A 19,658-nucleotide genomic window follows, 5' to 3' on the forward strand; every position below is an offset into this window, starting at 1 on the left:
TATTGCTCGGTTTCAGAGTAAATGAGCTGAGGGCAGATTTTCCATTAAAAATCTAAGTTGAAGAGATGAGAAAAGAGAAGTGGTACGTATCTCAATGCGTTTTGGGTTTTAGTCATCTTTAATCAATTCTGTGTTTCTGCACCAGGGGAAAAAGAAGCATCAGATGAAACAGCCAGTCATCCCCTCCCACCCCTCCCCCTCAAAACCAGTCTTGGAGATTAAAAACTTAAAAGGAGCGTAAAAGAAAAACCTTCTTACTTTTTATTGCTTTAGCGAGTCCTTGACCATCCTTGCTTTTGTTTGCTTGTTTAAGTAAAATTCCACCTGATTTTAAAACATGTATTTTTTCCGAGGTCAGCTACTTCTGAATAGTGGATTCAATGCTGAAAGACGCATTTTAATGATATTCTGCATTTGGCAAAGAGGAATTCAACTTGTGATATCATTTCTTTCTATTCTTCATTGTACCTGCATATGCGCTACCATCTGCTCGAAATGCCTAATTTGACAAAGATGTCAGGAAGAAGAAAATTGCAATGTGACTTTCAAACAAGACCTTGTTTAGCCCATCCAAGGTGTTTAAATTTGTAGTTCACTTCAATCAAAGCCTGCATCGTCGGTTGGACTTGTGACAAAGAATAGGAGCAATCTGCTTCATATTTATTTCAAATGGGAATAATAAAAAGTCATGGGGAAAATAAGAAATGTTATTTGGAAAATGAGTATAAATTCAAAGCAAAAAGAGAGCGCCACAAAGCACAGTGAGGCCATAAAGACCCAAGGGATTATTATTCAGTGACCTGACCCGAGAATGGTGTGTGACTGTTCTCTTCTCTGAAGGGCCATCATAACGATAGCATAAGTTCAAAGGTCCCAAGGCCCCATAGGAGCCATCAAGATCCCGGAAAATATCCAAGCACTCCGTGGAGGGCGCTCGTTTTGGTTCTGAATCGGTTAGTTGGGCAGCTGCACCGGCGTTCCGAGCTCATGTGCAGCTTGCGGTTTCAGACATGCTTGTTTGTGATGCAGATATGATCCGCACGGCTGACGTTGCGGTCATACATCCTAAGTAGTGTGTGTTAAAATGTGCTCTTAATAAAATATTTCTGGGGCAGTGCCAACTCGTGCTCCCCACGCTCGTTAGAGCTTTCCGACCAGCTTGGTAAGTGCAGCTCTGCTCCGTGATGATTTATTAAGATGGGAGAAGGCGAGGGCTGGCCGGTCCAAAGCGCCCCAGGACACGCCAACCGCAGAGACATTTGAGGGTAAAGGCTCGGAATAGGGGGTGCCTCTGAACAGATTTACATCATCCAAGATGCATTTCCAAATGAATTATGTAAGGCCAAATTGAAATACATCAGAGTCTCACAAATGTTGCTTCGTTTTGCGGGTCGGGGATCTTTTAGCGACTCTCGCTTTCTTCTGATGCACTCGTCTGCATCGCCGTGAGGTAAACTTGTGGCCATTTGGTTCATATGGAAACCCGCTAATGGATGGGGTTTAAAAATAAATGCAGCAGTAATGGTCAGATCAAAGCAAACAAACAAGCTGGCCTAATTGACAGGTAGGTTAGGCAGGTCCAAGGGGAAACATGATGAGCGAATATAGATTCTCTATAGGTCAGGATGTCTCCGGTGGATCATTTTGAGGTCTGCAGGCAGGCTGCATTTAAAATGAAGAGGAAGAATGGCACAGCTTTTCCACTGCACGGTACCAGCTTGATTCAAATCCGCTAGGTTTCAAACTCAAAATGGTAGGGCGGTGTCCCAATTTACAAGGACACAATTTAAAAATACCATCTGTCGCTCAGACGAATTTTTTTGCTTTGACTTACAAGTAAAAATCGTATGTTGCTATTGAACATAACTCAACCTCACATCAAGCAGCACTTTACAAGATAGTGAACAATTCTTAACAAATGGCTTCTAGATGTAACAATTAAAGACCGCTTAGCTTAATGCTAACAAACAATGCAAAAACCCAGAGATGGCCTGACAAATAGCATCTATGTGGTGGTGGTATGAACAGAGATTTGAAGACTGACAGTGCAGCAACACATGTAAACAGACAATTTAAAAATTTCCTAAGCATATATTCTTCCTCATCTATGAGGAACAATTAATATTACTGCAGCGTACCAAGTCCCATTTGTGAAACGCTTCGTTTGTGTCTTTATGACTATTAACAAACGGCAGGTAAATGAGCTTGCTTCTGCAAAATCATTCGCCTTCCAGCTTTGTTGATTAGAAGCATTTTTGGCTAAAGCCAAACTGTGCCAGGATTTTTCCTATTTAGACCTGGATTTGACACTTCTGATTTTAAGTCAACTAAAGGTCAAACATAATTGTCCTGTTTTACGGGGCTGCAATCGTATAATAAAATTAGACCATATCCAATTAAATCAAAGGGTTGTGTTTGGGGCTATTCCATTTCTTTGGTTAGGTTGCTACAATTCGTAGCAGCGCCTGAACAAGTGTTAGAGCTCAGCAGACATCATGAGAGAAGTGAGTCTTAAAGACGTCTCGACAGAGAAACACTGGGTATCCTCCAGAAGAGGAAACAGCCTTAGTGGTTGGAGGATGGATCGTTTTTCCCCCTTGCCACAGTTAATTTTCAAATCTCCAACATCCTATGGCTGTCTGTTTTTCTTCTTCGTGTATTTTTTTTCCTGCTTTCATTCTTTTCTTTTAAAATGAAACTGGAGCTGGGGCGTGATAGTGATAGATGGCTCAGCGCTCTAACACGTTATCCAATCTGGCGCAGATTTCATCCAATAAAGAATCACTTGTGCACTCTCAAACTAAATGGAAGTCAGGCAGCGGAGAGAAAGGGTCTGCCATGTGTTTCTGTGCTGCGAAAATCAAATTTTCGTAAAGCTGCCGCAGCGGTGGCTGGCGGACAAGGCAGCAACAGCCATGACTGGCCAGGGCCGCAATGTCTGCACACACAATTTAATCCATCACAGGGTGCTTGACACCATATCAATCAACCTTTCATCAGCATGCACCTCCCAACATAAAAAGAAAAAAAAAATAGAATATTTATATACAGTCACCTCTGACTGAAGTGACTGAGGCTTGAAGTCAATTGACCAATGAAGGGAGAAATGAAATTGAGCATTAGGTAAAACTATCATCAAAAATAAACACTGTTTAATGTAGGGAAAACCTCTTTAAAAACTAATGAAATACACTGTGTATTTATCTCAGGATTCATTTCCTTCAACTTGCAGTTAACTATAGAATATTCAGCAGATGAAATAAAAATGAATTAAAAATTCATGTGCATTAAAAAGTCTTGCGAGCGCCGTGGGCCCGCCATTACACAGGAAAAACTTTGAACTGATAGATCATGAGGCATTTTTTCTTCCTGAACTGTTTAATGATATTTCCAATTCAACACATTACTTTTGTAAGCTTGTCTGCATTTGTTAAAGCGGTGGCATACAACAAAATATTACTTCAGGGGCCACATGACAGCAAGTCAATTTTCATTTTTAAACTTTTGCTGCATGATTTTCTCCCTTACCACGCCCTCTTCATCAACTCGCCCCTCCTATGGCAGTCCTTTGTTCCGGGAATGCAGTCCCTTTTACCCCCGTCTGTATCCCACAGGCTGTGGCTCCAGTGGCCTATGATTTATAATTCATAGGGGCCGCTTTTACATGGGACCTTAGTCTACCTGATACTCAGCCACTGGGCCCATCCTGGGACAGCGCAAGGGGGGCTCTTCGTTACGCCTGGCACCGGAATACTAACATGACACCCGTTTCTTTGAAGCATAGCCTGTGTATGTCAATTTGACGTAGTAATCTATTTTTCCCCGACAAGATCAGGCGATGTCTTGTTTTTTCTTTTCCCATTTATCTTGATCAACCTCAGTTTACTTCCTTTGGAACGAACGCTCAAGCATTGCATGATTTTAAACTGCAGCTTCTTTTTCTAGACAAGCGCTCATTGTGTTCACGGACATGATGTTGTAGAACATGGCACCTAGAAAGCTCAGCTCTCATGATGATCCCCATTCTCAATCGGCCTCGCTCTCTGCTCTGACCTCAGCATACGGCACGGAGAGTTCTGCGCTCTTGGCCCTGGGCTCTGCTGCCTGCTTAAAACCCTGTTGAGGCTCCAAAAGGCAAAACATTCTGCTTGTGGATGCCTCACCACCCACCTGTGTCTGTGTTGCTACACAGGCAAGGTGAACAGGCCTTGTCTGATTGCCAGCAGCCGATCACATGACAGCCAAGCTCAAATCAGACATGTGTATCGTTGTTGTTCCTGACTAATTATTCCTCCCTCATTCGCAAGCGGAGCTGTTGCTCATTTAAATTTCAATGGGGGCGAGCGTAGGGTATGATGTCAAAGAGTTAAGCGTGTGGCTAAGCTCAGAGCCCCCCTTTCTCCTTCGTCCAGTAACTACATCACCACAATGACACCTCCTGCTGAGTTTGCCTAATAAACAGCCAAAACAGAATGGAAGATGCGCTGTTGTTTATGCGAAGGACGGCTAAGGGCGATAGGGATAGTGGTGGTTGTGGTGGTGGTGGTGGTGGTGGTGGTGGGGGGGTGTTAGATTGACATAGCAAAGAGCTCTCAAATCAGCGGGTTGCTCCTGGATTAGTTCAGTTGTAGCACAACTCGGCGCTCCACAGAGATCATTTATGCAATTATCAAGAACAAGGCCGGCCGCAGAGCCCAACAGCTCACTTCAAAGCCCGACACAAGATGAACAGTTACAGCACGCCGGTCTATTTCCATACAAGCCGGCCCATCCCTCCTTGTTCGCCTTCACTCCCTCTGCCTGCGGGCGTTTTGACTGTTCTAATGAACATAGGGCCCGTTCCACACCCAAACACACATGATTAGAGGTCCATGTTGCACACTGGGCAGGCACAAAGAAAAAGCGAGCCCCAGTCAAGGACAACTGGGCCTGTCGAACTCTTGCCTCCTCACATCGCAATCATCAAGTAAGAGACTGACGGGCTTTAGGATTTTTGAATTTGATGCACATTTATAAAGCCGCTTTGGATGTTGCTGGGTTGCGCTACAGATCGGATCACATATCATGGTCGCCATCAGTCATGAGGTGTGACTTAAATGGTCGGCTGTACTTTAAGGCTTGAAATAGAAGCTTATTTTTCTAATTTGGGATGATATTTCAACCAAATATCAACGGCACATTACTCCTATGAAACTGAGGAGTGAGCCGAGATGAGGTCGTTCATGAGCTGCAGGAGGGCATTGTTCTAAACAAGTAAAAATACCAAGATGTTGATCATTTCCAGTGATTCGATTTGATCTCATTAATTGTGCAGGTCTGGCTAATGTAAGACAGGAGCCTTAATTTGTTGGCTTTATTGCCAACTGAAATGTTTTGGAGATGCCGCTGTGCATCAACATGGGGAAACTTACAAAAGCAGAAATTTAACAGCACACCAGCTCATGACAACTGAGTGGATTGACTGATAAAACTTTAAGTTACCATCACAATCTAAAAATTGAAATCCACAGGGACTGACAAAAAGATATGTAGCTATATATTTACTGCGTGACCAGAATGTCTAAAATGTCTGACTGAGCAATGACAACATAATTTTGTGATAGACGTTTGATGCATTACGTAGTCAGGCCTATGAAAACAAAAATCCTGCTGATTTGAACTTTGTTATTAAGCGTACAGGCACACTTAACTCTAGGCCATGTGATTTTCTAATCAGATGTAGCCATGTTCTATTGTAAAGAGAGATCCAATCCAAACATACAAGCAACAAGATCCATTACTTGGATAGAGTTTCTAATCAGCACAATAAATTATTCAGCCTTGATAGACCTTGGACTATGGACAGTGTCAGCACGCTGACATAGATATGGATGCTGCCATCAAAGTTCTGAGGACGACACAGGGTGAGGCGAGAGTTGGCCTAGGTCACGGAGCCGAGAGGAGATAGGCAGCAGCAAGTCAGATGAAAGCCTGAACATCAGCAGCGGTGCTAATCGATCGACTCCGAGGATGCAGACACGAGAGTAGACAGATCATTTAAATGTAGTAAATGCAGATGATAAAGCGGGGGCACCAGACTTCGATCAATAGAATTATAGCACAACTCTGATTTCCATGGAGTCGTTTAAAGAGTTCAAATTAACTGCGATGGTGGTCATTTCTGCTCGTGTGGCTCTTTTATGCTTATTTAGTCAATAGTATAACTTTGAAAGCAATTGAATTGATGGTGAAAATGTAGTGAAGACAGATGATCTAAATGGATTAAAATGTTTAACAAGGAGATGTTATGGATGGACTATTTAACAGTATAAAAGGTGATTTCATTTCAAGCTTATAGATTGCTTTTGCCTGCACTGAAGGTGTGAAACTCTAGATTCTTGTGCCATATTAATATCAATATTTCAATCAAAAAGGGAAATCTGTTTTAGAATTTTACGACATTTTTTATTTAATGCAAGGGCATCACAGAGTTTCTCTGATTTAACCAAGGTACTATTATTTGTCTATATTTAATTATCTTAACAAATCGTACAATTTGAAAGCTTGACATCAAACATTGGCCTTCTCAAGAGAAAAGCATGCTTGAGCACATTGCTGGCACCTCAGAGCAAGTTCATGTATCTCACGCAACGCGCTCATCCATCCCCACAGGAGCACTCTGACCCTCTCATCTAAATATTGCATGAATTACAAATGCTGAGTTTCCCACTACGACTTACCCACTGCTGATGAAGGCAGAGGCCCGTCTCATCATCCCTGTTTAGGGACCTGTTCAATTTAGCTACTCCCAGATGGGTTCCCTGTGATATACAACGATGTAGAGGACACAGATGAGGAGGTCATGGGCAGCAGCAAGTTTGGAGTCATCTTGCAGCAAATGGCATCACACTAATACTTTCACCTCCTCACAACTTGTGAGACTCAAGGCTGGTGGGTGAGCCAACAATTATCTGCAGAGAGTGTTTTATAATGCTGACATAAAGATATCAACTAAGACCATGTGATCAGGACGCATTAGATGTATTGCCTGGAAGGAAGCCCCGCACGCTGAAAGTTTAATCCTGCTGATCTATATGAGTAATTGTGGTGCATTACTTCTAATTACGGCAGCAGCAGTGATAATCCTTTTAATACCAATTCAGATAGACGGTGCAATGAGAGTCAGAGAAGGCAAGCAGGAAGGTGGGAGGAGGGGAATGCAGCGAGTGGAGTTTGATAGGTTAAAAAAAAGAGTTTAGGCAGGAACTAATCCAGACTTGCATTTGCAGCACGTTTTAGCATAATTGTGCTTTTGCGCTCTGAGAGTTGAGCAAAGGCTAACGTGAAAAGTGAACTTAGGCAATAACATCCCTGAACGTTAGCAAGGACACAAATAAACAGAATGTAAGGACTGAAGTTTCGCCGTATTTGTTTGCTTCATTTCAATGGACATTCTGTTGCCCATTCTTGCATGTGTCAAGGCCACCTAGGGGTGGGATAATGGAGACATACGTATGATAAACTAAAAAAAAACAAAACATCATTACAAGTTGATATGACAATAAAAAATAAAAAAAAAGTTTTGGTTTCTTTGTGTCAGTTCATCATAACAAGCCATTATTGCATGCATAGTTCAGACAAAGACATTCACGTCGGTTAGAACATTTACTACGTACAGCCATGGCTGTGAAAAGATTTGTTTTGGTGTTGTAAATCTGTCTAATAGTCATATGTGTTGTATTTTCTTTATATAATGCTTTGCTATTTTATTGCTCCTGAAAAACAGTAACATGACATAGGCCTACTGTATACTGTTGTCATCGAACAGCAATGATCTGTTTCTTTTAATAATCTTCTTATTGTTTTTGGTGGTGTCACAAACTATTGAAGTCAAATGTAGATGATGGACAATGTCCTGCCCGATCCACATTGTTGTTCCCTCTTGTCCTCTAACTGCCGGTTGCACATTTCCAATCTATTCCATAACCTCCCCCATCTCGCACTGCCCAGCAGGGACATGCTGCAAGGCAAGGGGAGGGGAGGAGAGGGGAGGGGGGGATGATGATTTTAAACATGAGGCTGGGTGACATCTGATGGCAGGTCGGTGATAAAAAAGCAACATAGAAAAAAAGGATGAAAGGCAAAGAAAATAGATGCAGATCAGCAGTGGAGGCAAATCCCTCCCGTCTCCATCTAAATGAATCAGAAGGGGTCCAAACAAAATGGCCTCCATTTACAATTCAAGTAGAACACTGTTATATTAAAATGCTTAGCCAGTGGAAGTACCCAAAATTTGAGCGGTGCAACCGGATCAACATCAGGAAAAACAAATGAATGTAAAGAGGAAATGCTTTACAATGAGGAGAAAAAGTTAACTTTCTCCTGGTTTTTTTCCCCCCCTCTATGCCTGGGGAACAATGTTGGTGGAAGAGCGGAGAAAAGTCATGTGACGCTTGAGCTCCTTCATCCTGTTTATTACAGTGCTGGCCCGGCCGGCTCTATCCTCAAGCCTCTCTGCTCAGTACTATTTAACTACACCTGTCATTTGCGCTCCAGTCATTTTTACCTCTATGCTCGCCTTTCTTTCCCCTGCTCGCAGGGACCGTTAACTGGGCCTGTCTGTCATGCTGGGTTGAGGTTTGGGTTAGATTTAGGCTCGGGTGAGCGGCAAGAGGCAAAGGTGGGGACGGGAGGGATTTCTGGAGGGGAGGGTGGCTGAGTTTGTGATGGAAGCACGGCATGGTTCTTCTGACCACTGTGAGGCAGACATCTTTTCATATAGTACAAGACAATCAACGGGAAATTAACGTGCACAACAGTAAATGAAGAAAGCTACAATTGAACATAATATTTTTTAACGATGAAGAAAAATATACGGCTGTGTGCACTGTTATATTACCCGACTGTGTGTGTTCTTACAGCTTTTGTGTGTGAATATCCATATAAAAGTAAATCGTAACTTCTAATGCTAATCTTTGCTACTTCATCAAAGGGGTTTCCTATTTATCGCTTGCCAAAAGCTGGCAAAGTTTCTAAAACAAAGTACGTATTATATTTAAATAAAAAATGTATGTCATGCTTTTTATTGTGTGTTTAGTTCTGCAGTAAAATCCAACATGGGTGTCAATAAATATTTTAAAGCACGCTCAGGGAGGGTAAAATAACAGTCACATGCTTGCTACTGAAAACTGCTCAGCGTTTACAATGCGGATTGGTTTTAAAAATGATCCAAAAGAGTTCAAATATTTTGTTTTAAGTTTGAGAATCACTGCTCTAAATGATTCATCAGTTATGAAAACAGTTGTTCAGTAATTTGATAAGCAATTAGTTGTCAAATAATCATTTGTTACCTTTGTAAATTGCCCTTATAAATAAATAAGCCTTAAACAAAACAAGGAAATTAAAGCACAGACTGACAATGCATTTACAACTGTGTATATCAACTGATGGATGACCGAGACAGACTATTAACTGTAGCTCCACTGTAACTAACTTCTTCAACACCACCAAGCACATCTCTCAAGAAAGAGTGAATTTGAACTTTCCCTCTACCACAAAATGCAACAAAAGCCTCCATTATTTCTGAACAGACCCTTAACAAAGAGTAGAGGGTCTGCTTGTGTCTTCTTCCACTTTCTGCCACATGTACCTCGATGTTGTTGCTCTATTATTACAGTGTAAATCCTCTCTGTGCTATTTCACCCCAGCCTGGTCCAGTCCTGCCACTCCACCCTCAGCAGGTTAAATTATAATTTAATTACCATGCCTTAGCTGCATAAGCTGCTTGGGAGCATTTGCCCCCCAGAATAATTTGAAAAGATTGTGTCTTCCCCTCATGATCCACCAGAGCCGAGCCCCCCGGAGGCCCACTTCAATATCCCACCTAATTATCTCTGTTAAATCGGGCACCTATTATGTAGAAATATCAGTAATTAAGTTGGAAGAAATGGTTAAAAAAAAAAAAAAAAGGTACTCCTTGAGAATTCCTTTTAGGATTTATATTTTTCCTTGAGAGCGGGTTATGAGTACCCTGAGGAAATGTTCTTCCAGAATTTACTGTTCAACGGTGCAACTATGTTGCTTTGGCACAACACACCGACGAAATGTATGACAGCCAGAGCGGGCTTGACAAAGGACTGCATTACTTAATGAGTTCTGATAAATTGTATAATTTTCAAACAAGTACAAAAAGCAGTGAGGAAGAATAATTGGGTTTGTCTGCACCAGGGCTCCCCCTACAGTTGTGACAATTACTTTCCTTTAAAATCAGAAAAAGGAGACTTGCATTGTTAGGTTGTCAATGACAGAGTGGTGCCTTGATACAAAGTGACCCGACTTTGTTGTTGGAGATGATTATGTGAGAGTGTTAGAACCTTTTGAGCAATTAATTTTTTAGCACAAATGGTGAAGCAACACATAGACCGATAATGTATTTCTTTTCACGATACAACAGTACAATATTATAGCGTGAAAATATTCCTCATTAAAATGCACATTACGATTTTATTTGTTTTTGGGGGAGGCAGCTGGAATGGATTAATGGCACTTTCTATTAACTTCAATAGGGAGAGGTAATATGAGATACAAGTGTGGCCATGAATTGAATTAAACTTGCAGCTCAATACATACAAATTCAGGGCTGAAGAATTTTGAAAAACTAATGTGTGTAAACAGCCACACAAACTAAGCCAAACTATTTTCTCACCTGCAATCAGAGAGAACCTCATGCATTGTTAAATGGGAAAGACGCATATTCCCCGTGAATCTGCAATCTGAGAGACATCATGTCAAATTGTCAGATGGTGGGGGGGGAAAAAACTAAGTTGTAAATCAGCTTTGGTAGTATTTGAGGGGGACAATGACAACAATGTTTTACTGTGTGGCAAAGATCCTTTCATATGAACGCTCCTCGTCTGCATTTATTTGAATGTAAATACGACTGGGCTAGTAGTGCTTTATTATTCCTTGTCAGATAATCTCTCACCAAGAATGAATCATTTATGAGGAGATTTATTTTCAAAGAGAAACAAAAACTATAAACTCCTACAGTATGGCATATGTTGTATTATACTGTATATAATTGGCTTTTCCCCGAAAAAGGAATAATTGCCTATGCACTAATACAAGCCGGGAAAATTAGAATTTTCAGACAGATAAGAGATTTTTATTACATTTATTCAATTTAATCAGTAAGCTTTTATTCTTTGTTTATGTATTTTCTCGACTGGCTTTTGTCTGTTATTGCAAACGAACTTGAATAACTCTGTTTTATTAGACAAGCGATGAAGAAATGAAAGTAATCATTTGCTTTTCCTACTGCTTTCAGAGCCTAACTACAGGTTAAGTTTAACTCAACCGTGAAGTTTAGTTAGGAACCCAGCAGCATGCTTTTAACACGTCTTGTTCCATGTGAGAAGCACGCGCAACCCGAATAAATACAGAGCAGATAATGAATAGACAAGAAAATAAGCATTACTGCTCTACGCTGTTCAATCTTCGCACACAATTGCAGTATTTTAGATAAAATTGCTTGCACCCACCGCACCCCCATTACACGTGCACACTCCACAACACACACAGATACACACACGTACACACACACTGCCTCAGCCTTTTTTATCCTATAATACGCCAAGGAAAGTCCCCTCTCTGTCCATGCAGACCCCCCACAAGGACGGACCCTGCCATGGCAAATTACAGTGGGGTTGGGCTGGAGACCGCTTTTGTTTTGCGGCACTCAGCAAAACACAGAAAATAACTCAACTTTAAAAAAAAGAAAATCCAAATTATGAGTTGAACTGGAGCAATTTGGCATGCTGTGATAACTGCTCTGTCAGAAAGTTCTTTGGCACGAGTGAAAGAGATTTTCAACCTCATCAAAAGAACCACCGACTCATTAGGCTGCTTAATTACAGCTTGTGCACATCTTTGGCCGTCATCCTTGTCAAAATAGAGGTGAAAACAAACTGTCCCCATCAGAAGAAGTCCATATTCCATCTTTTGTCTAGCCCACACAACCCTGTCTTGTCACAATAGCTCATCTGTCTTTTACCTTTTCTCATCTCCTTTGTACTTGGCGCTATTTTACAAGCAATGAACGATCACCTTAAGCTCAATCTATCACCGTCTTTTGTATTTCCCTCCAAACTAGTCAGTTGAATTGTCGGCAAAGTGCTTTTACAGTAAAGCCCTCTTGTCTTTTTAAGGATGTCATGTTTTGTTTGTCTTACCTTGTAGTACTTGCCAATACTTACTTCTGAAGCCAAAGCTTGGCGTCACTGGATGTACAATCGCAAATACAAAGCACAAAAGCAATCAGATTGACTGACGGGAAACACAATGCGTCTTTGCAGATGAAGACATTCGATTGTGGCCACAAAGAATATAACTGTAGTTGATGTGAGGTCACATTATTTGTGTGTGTGTGTGTGTGTGTGTGTGTGTGTGTGTGTGTGTGTGGCGGGGGGAGGGTTAAAATATTCAGAAATTTGAGTGGTAGACAGCTGACGGTGAAATTTAGATGGTAAAACAAACTGACCTTCAGACATGTTAAAATCTGCCACTTTGACTCGGAGTAAAAATGTAAACATAACAAATTACACTTGGTAATAACGTACTATATTGTAATATAGATAGATAAATAGATCTTTATTTGTCATTGTAACATGTACAAAGAAATTTAAAAAGTGCCAACCGATCCGCGCACGAGATAAAAAAATAAACTGAATAAATAGAATAAAAGATTTAAAAAATACAAGCTAAAACCCACAGAAGAAGAACATACACAGGCATAATCATTTACGTTTAGCTGCATTCAATGCGACTACCGCTGTAGGGTAAAAACTGTTGGCAAATCTGCTAGTCCTTGACCTAATTGCTCTGGAGCGTCTGCCTGATGGCAACAGTTCGAAAAGGGAGTGGCCAGGGTGGGAAGTGTCCTTCAGAATGTTCTGTGTTTTTTTGAGACAGCGGGTTCTGTGTAGCTCTTCCAGTGTGGGGAGAGGGAAGCCAATGATCTTCTGTGCTGTGTTGATGACCCCTTGGAGTTTTTTCCTCTGAGCAGCAGTGCAGCTGGAGTACCAAACACATATGCAGTATGTTAAAGTGCTTTCTATGGAGCAGCGATAGAAGGACATCAGCAGTCTTTGTGTAATGCTGTGTCTCCTCAGTACCCTTAAGAAGTAAAGTCTCTGCTGGGCCTTTTTAAGCAGCTCAGAGGGGTTCACGCCCCAGGTGAAGTCCTCCTCGATGTGGACAACCAGGTAGCGGAAGGAGGACACCCTCTCCTCACAGAGACGCACACAGTCTAATATAATATCATTGAAATTCACATTTCAGTCACGTGGCCTTTGTACATCTGACCCTGTTGAGTCGGAGCCCCTGACGTTATCTAAAGCCAAGCCTCTAATTTGGGTTTTAAATTGGACAGTTATTTTTAATTGGACCGGCAAATTGGTGCTGTTGTTAAATCCAATTTATTATCATGGGCAGCTGGCGAAAGTAAAGCCACTCCTTAGAAACAGTAAGCCACGACTTTGTTCCATCTCGGCTGGATTGCTGCAATGCACTTTAATTCTGATCAACCAGTCTTCCTTCAACCGTCTCCAGTTGGCTTGCGCACTAACAGCAGCTCGTAAAAGGGGGCATAATTCCAAATCTAGCCTTTCTTCTCTGGCTCCCTGTTTATAACGGAATTCATTTTAAGATTATTTTGTTTGTCCTTCAATTTTGAAAATCAGCACGAGACTTGACATTGTTCTGTTGTTGTTTTTTTATTGTGTCTGTGGATGTTTTAAAGAATCTCTCTGAAACTGCAGCGGCCGTCATGCGCAGGAGCATAATTGTCGAACAAAGACATGAACGAAATATAATCGTTAAGGTCAAAGGTTAAAAAGAAAGGCAACCACTGCTTCGCCAATGAAAAAATAAGACATATCATAGTCATTGTTAATAATATTGAATATTCCACATACTGTAAAGAGAGTTTTCCAATGATTTAATGGCTTTGTTGTTTAAACGCTTTATGGTGTCATTCCTTCCTTTTAACCTTTAAGCGCACATGCCGAATTCTGTTACGTTTGTTTGCTCTCCACATGCACATTTACATGAGTGTCCAATCCAAAACAGGATCACACGTGAAGATATTTATAAGATACTTCTCATATTGTTCGCTCAATCAACTCGTCAGCATCAGTTGCATTTTTTCAAACCACTTGATATCTAAATCAAATTGTTTCAGACAAAACATGTTTCCCACCCTTTTCAAGCAATGTATTTTACATTCTTCTGTCCTGTCAGTCAATATCAATAATGGAAGCACATCAATAAAGACAGACGCATTTTTATGTGTATCATTTCAAAAGCTGAATCTATTCCTCCCCTGCCCTCTACTCCCTAGTCTTCATCGGCTAGCGGCCGCACGGCTCATGCTCAGCCAGGCGCACAGGATATTAGTGTCTCCAGCAGCAAATTTGCTTTTCACATCTATTTCTTTCTTCTACCAACCACTTCTTGGATGGCTTGTTATTGAGCTCAGTGTCCACAAATGCCATTGATCCGAGCCACAACCGAGATCCATACTCAGACACTTTACACTCTCTCAGCGTGTTAGTAATACTAATCCTGCTCCTCAGGCAGGCCCATTGATTTTATAGATTTCCCCCCAAAGTTGTGATAATGATATATCATTGTTAAATTTGGTAGAACAAACTGCTTTGCCGATTTATCAATGCGTGTTGGCGGCTGTGATTGAAAAGATGGCCCGCAGGTATCACGGTACATCCGTAGCTCAATAGCTTTATTTCTGACTGAAATGAGACCTACAAGATTACGAAGAACGTTTCACAAACACAAATTTCAAGTTGTTTATTTCGTTGAATGCAATCATGGCCCTTCATTAAATATTAGTTACCGTTTTTTGTGTGTTGTTTTGTTTTGTTTTAAACAGCTGTCAGTGCATTCATATGGATCTATTTTGGCTCTGCAGAAAGCAGAAACACGATTTTGTCAAAACAACAAGGGCTATAATATAACATTTAAGCTTGATTTACTAAAAGTTAGCACGTGCAAAGAAAGAGCACAACCAAGAATGTGTTTTTGACATTTCCAAATAGACAAAATTGCCACGGCAAATTTATCATGTTCTGGGAAAAGTAAAGAAATTAAATTAGCACATGCTGACTTTGTGTATTTAAATGCAAATGGCATCATTGGGTGTCAGGCACAATGTGAAATGTTTCGCTCACGTAAACATTTTCAACATTCACAAACAAAAAAGATTGTAACATAATTTCGGAGCATCTTGGTCATCTAAGGACTTTTTAGCTGTGTTTGGTTCATTCTCACGCGCTGTGACAATCAGTATGTGACAATGACTCTCTTAGAGTCATGATGAATACATAAATCTAAGAATAAATAAATCTAAGTGCCAGACACTCGAGCTAGCTTAAATGAAAGCAAAGCAGGCTTTGTGTGGTTGCTGGCTTCCCTTTATCGGAGTCCAGTATTAGACTTCTTTTAGCTTGACAAGTATTGGGCTAAACTTGGAGCAAGAAGAAGAAAACAAACATGACTCCTGAAAAGAGTGGGAAAAGAGCAACTGGAGGTGAAAGAATTTTGCCAAGACTGGGTGGCAACGAGGTAGTCCAAGGTAGAAGCGTGGGGAATAGTGAGGCCTGAAGAGACAACTAATGGGCAGAACAGTAAATGCTGAAACCCAAGAGACAGCAAGGCAGCAGTGGCCTAACACAGCAGAAGGTCTCAGAGGAGAAGCAGGCCTATTAAAGCAAGATAAGGGTCTGTTTGGAGAAGGCATTCTCTTAAGGGTGTAGCGAGTTGCATCACAGACACGGACATCAATTAAAGAGAGAAAATATGACACAGGAGTAGCAGCGCATTAAATAAAAACAACAAACTGCCAGGACTACTTCCCTCCCAACTGAAAAGGCGAGGGATGGGCAGGGAGCATCAGAGCTGAAATATGGTCGATTTATTCTCTGCAGAATTGTTGAGAGGGTGTGGATATGATGAGGTGCGATGTAAAGGGGAGAAAAGAAATGAGGCTGGATGCCTTCTGGACACACAACTGCACAAGTAGATGAAAGACGAGGCACGCCGACTCACCTGAAAACTTACAATCCTTCAACAAAAAAAAAAAAGAAATGCAAGTAGATGGCTTCAATGATTGCTAATTTAGCGTTACCGTCACCTTTCCCTTTAGGCAGGAGGGGCATGTTCCCTGCTGCAGTGGCCTAGATTCTATCTCTGCCTGGACACTGACACCAAACCTCATGAACAGCTTGAAAAGCCAAAGCAAATGACAGCAGGTTCTGGAAATTACAGCCTTACTATTAACGTTATTGAGCGTCTGAGTAGGTCAAGCACCCATCATTGCCCAAAGCCCTTTTGAAACCTCATCAGCCCAAGGAGGTGTGGGTGCCAGAAGGCCTCCACCCAAGCGGCGGTAAACAACGATGAGCCGGACTGAAGCGTGAGGCTGACGAAGGGGAGAAATGCTAAGATTCTCCTGTTGTTTTGTTTAGACCGAATGCGCAAGAGTACGCAGGCTTTGCTTTCGGTTCGGGCCGGGTTAATGTGATTTCCGTTCCGCTTGTCGGTTCCGGAGAGCCGGCTTTGTGAGCGGTGGTCAGGTGAATCTCGGACTCGGCCCCCTATGGCCATTAGTGTGGAAAGAAGACAACCCAATAAACAGAGGGAAGCTTGATGTGCACAGGTCACTGCACAACTTGCAGTCAAAAAGCATTTGGCCCAGGAGACTTTTCTTTAAAGCAATAACATGCATCATAGGAATCTGAGGAGCTTCATTACCGGTCCCTCGCTCACTGAGAAAGAGGCAACGGAGACCGGAACAGACCCAAAGAGGAGGTGTTGATGTTGATCTGCGGAAACATGCTACGGCAAACAGGCACTGGAAGTCGTTTTGCGACTTTCAAGTTAAATATTATTCCCTTGACAATTATTTTGTGCTTCTGTTTGTATTTACCAAACTCACATTTTCACTCCACGTTATCGTGCCCTTTTAAAAAAACAATGAAAGCAAAGGCGGCAGTAAATCTTTAAGGATTTGACTTGCAAAAAGCACTTCATATATTGTTTATGAAAAAAAAGCAGATGTTCCCATCCCTTCACCTGCCTCTGAGCATGTTAGATTTATTCTCCTTATTTTTAGACTTGCACTAGTTAAGTAGGAGAGGCACACTTGTCTGACTGCATCTATACAAATAAAGACAGGCGGTGTCCTCATCTGTCGTTTCTCATAAGGGGAGTCAAAACAATTCTGTTCACGTTTGAGTTTCTTGGGTTGCATCTTGATTTGAGTCTTGAAAAGATGTTTTAAAGTTGTATCACCCCTTACGAAAGAACACAAATTAAATAAAAATGGAGAAAGTGCCGTCAAAACATTGAAACATTATGGAAGGCAAAAGATTCTAAAATAATCCCTCTTGTGTTAACTTGATCCATCCAACAGAAACTTCCTTTTGTTTGAGGAACTTTGAGGAAAGAGGTAGATGACTAATGGGCATACTGAATATGGACAGCTGAACAATGCAGCCTTAAAATTCTCTTCAGTCATTATGAGCCACTAATGTAAGATAAACCAAGACAACAATGAAAAGCTGGGGATTCTTCTCCATGTGTTCAGTGGAGCCTGAAGATAAAAATGACCCCAACGTCACAGATTTTTAAATTTCAATTTTATTGCTTTAACTTACAAGCGCAGTATGTGATCAGTGACTCATCTCACATCACAATAAGCACCATTCAGACAAATAGAGAACCATTTTAGAAAAAAAATAAGCTGTCGGTGGTTTATTGCCAATCTCGTTTAAAGTTTCATCTTAAACAATATTAATAAAAGTTTTAAAATCTTTAGTCTGCTAATGCTAACTCAAAAACTCCATTGACAGGCTAACAGTCTTGTAACCCTTTAAGCACAGGAAGGAACAAATTAATGGCACTTTACTCCCATTTCATTGGGGAAAGAGAATTTGTAAGTGTGTTGACTTTTTTTTTTAGACTCGCATCTCAAGGCACCACTGTATTTGTTTGGTTTTATTAAGCGCACTTTATCCTAATCAAGACCTTGCCTCATAGGAGAAAAAAATACCCACTACAATAAATTATGTTGTAAAGGCGCTTTGACTGTTAAGGGCACAGGAAAATGTATGCTCTCAGAAAGTAGACCGCACTTTAACATGTGTGGCCTCCGCAGGACGAGCCCAGTGTCCACAGCATATAATGGGCAGAGAATAGCTGAGTCGTCAACTTTGGCATCAGTTGTTGATGGCGTGGAGCGACAAGAGAAAGCCCTTTCGGCCCCATTATTTATCCGCGCACAGGATGCTTTTTGCCAGTCAGCAACATGTAACACACGAACCCCACGTTGACAAACAACATGTGTGCACAAAATAAATATGTGTGAATAAGGGTGAGGTGAAAGAGGTCAGTATGGGGTGTGGTTCAGCTGGGGTGAACCAGTTTATAGTGGAACACATTGTACTACCTTAAGCAAGTTATTTAACAGCAAGTAAGTTAATGAATTTTAGTAAGGCATCACCCTTGATGGGGGTTCTACATACATGATTTTGAGGAATGTTTTTTATAATTTATCAAACATTCATTTAGCCAATGCGTTTTATTTATTTGGGCCCAAAGAGAATTTGCATGATAACAGTTGAGTAAAAATTGCTGTAATCATTGTGTGGTTCTTTTTGTTGTTAATTAACATTGATTCATTCATTTTGTAACAGCTCATGATATCATTTAATTGATTTATTTTTAATTAATGTTACATGTTCATTTAACATTTATTATTTAGTCTGTTATTTTAATAAATTATGATGAAATTTAAAATACTGTATAATGATATAGTAATTTTCTCAAGCGCCGAAATCTTGAAATTAAGCCGGTATCGGTACTCGTACCAATATCTGGTATTGGTACTCATCCATCTCTAATGAAACATGAATAGTAAAAACAACAACAACAAAATTACAAAATTATGTCTTAAAAGTCCCTGCAAAAACTATTCTCACCTTGAAAATGAGCCTTGGGATTGACCATGTAGCTGGATAAAGGTAAAATGGTTACCACACAAGCACACCAACTGGAGGGGTAATATACTTCTTGTAAGGGATCAAATTGTCTTCAACACCCCTTTTCCGTTATTACCCAGAACACTCCACTGGAGGTGGTGAGTGGATTCTTTGTACGGCTGATGGTGCATCTCTCTTTAGTTTCCAGTGTGCTGCTAAGGGGGAGCAATGTGCTGTTTTTTATGGTTAATTTGATATATAGTACTGAGGAGACGGTAGTCTGGCCCCAGACAAGAGTAGAAGACAGAGGTCACTGAGGTCCAGGTCAGAAAATTTACAAGTAGCCATGCACATTAACATGTGTGCTCACACAGAGCAAATCCCCAATTGCACAGATGTTTCCATCAGGATCCTTTTTAGTAATATTTTTTTCATTACAGCCACCAGAATCAATTTCATATAATTTCACAATTTACTTTAAAAAATTGCATTTATTCTCGCATGATATGTGAGGTGAGGCTATTTAGAGGTGCAGAGGTCACTAATCACCCTTTGTGGCCTATTGCAGTCATTTGCACCTCCACACATGGGCCCCTTCAAACAGTTCCACTGTCAAGCCGACCA

The sequence above is a fragment of the Syngnathus typhle genome, linkage group LG4 (genome assembly GCF_033458585.1).
Source record: "Syngnathus typhle isolate RoL2023-S1 ecotype Sweden linkage group LG4, RoL_Styp_1.0, whole genome shotgun sequence".
Classification (NCBI taxonomy): Eukaryota; Metazoa; Chordata; class Actinopteri; order Syngnathiformes; family Syngnathidae; genus Syngnathus; species Syngnathus typhle.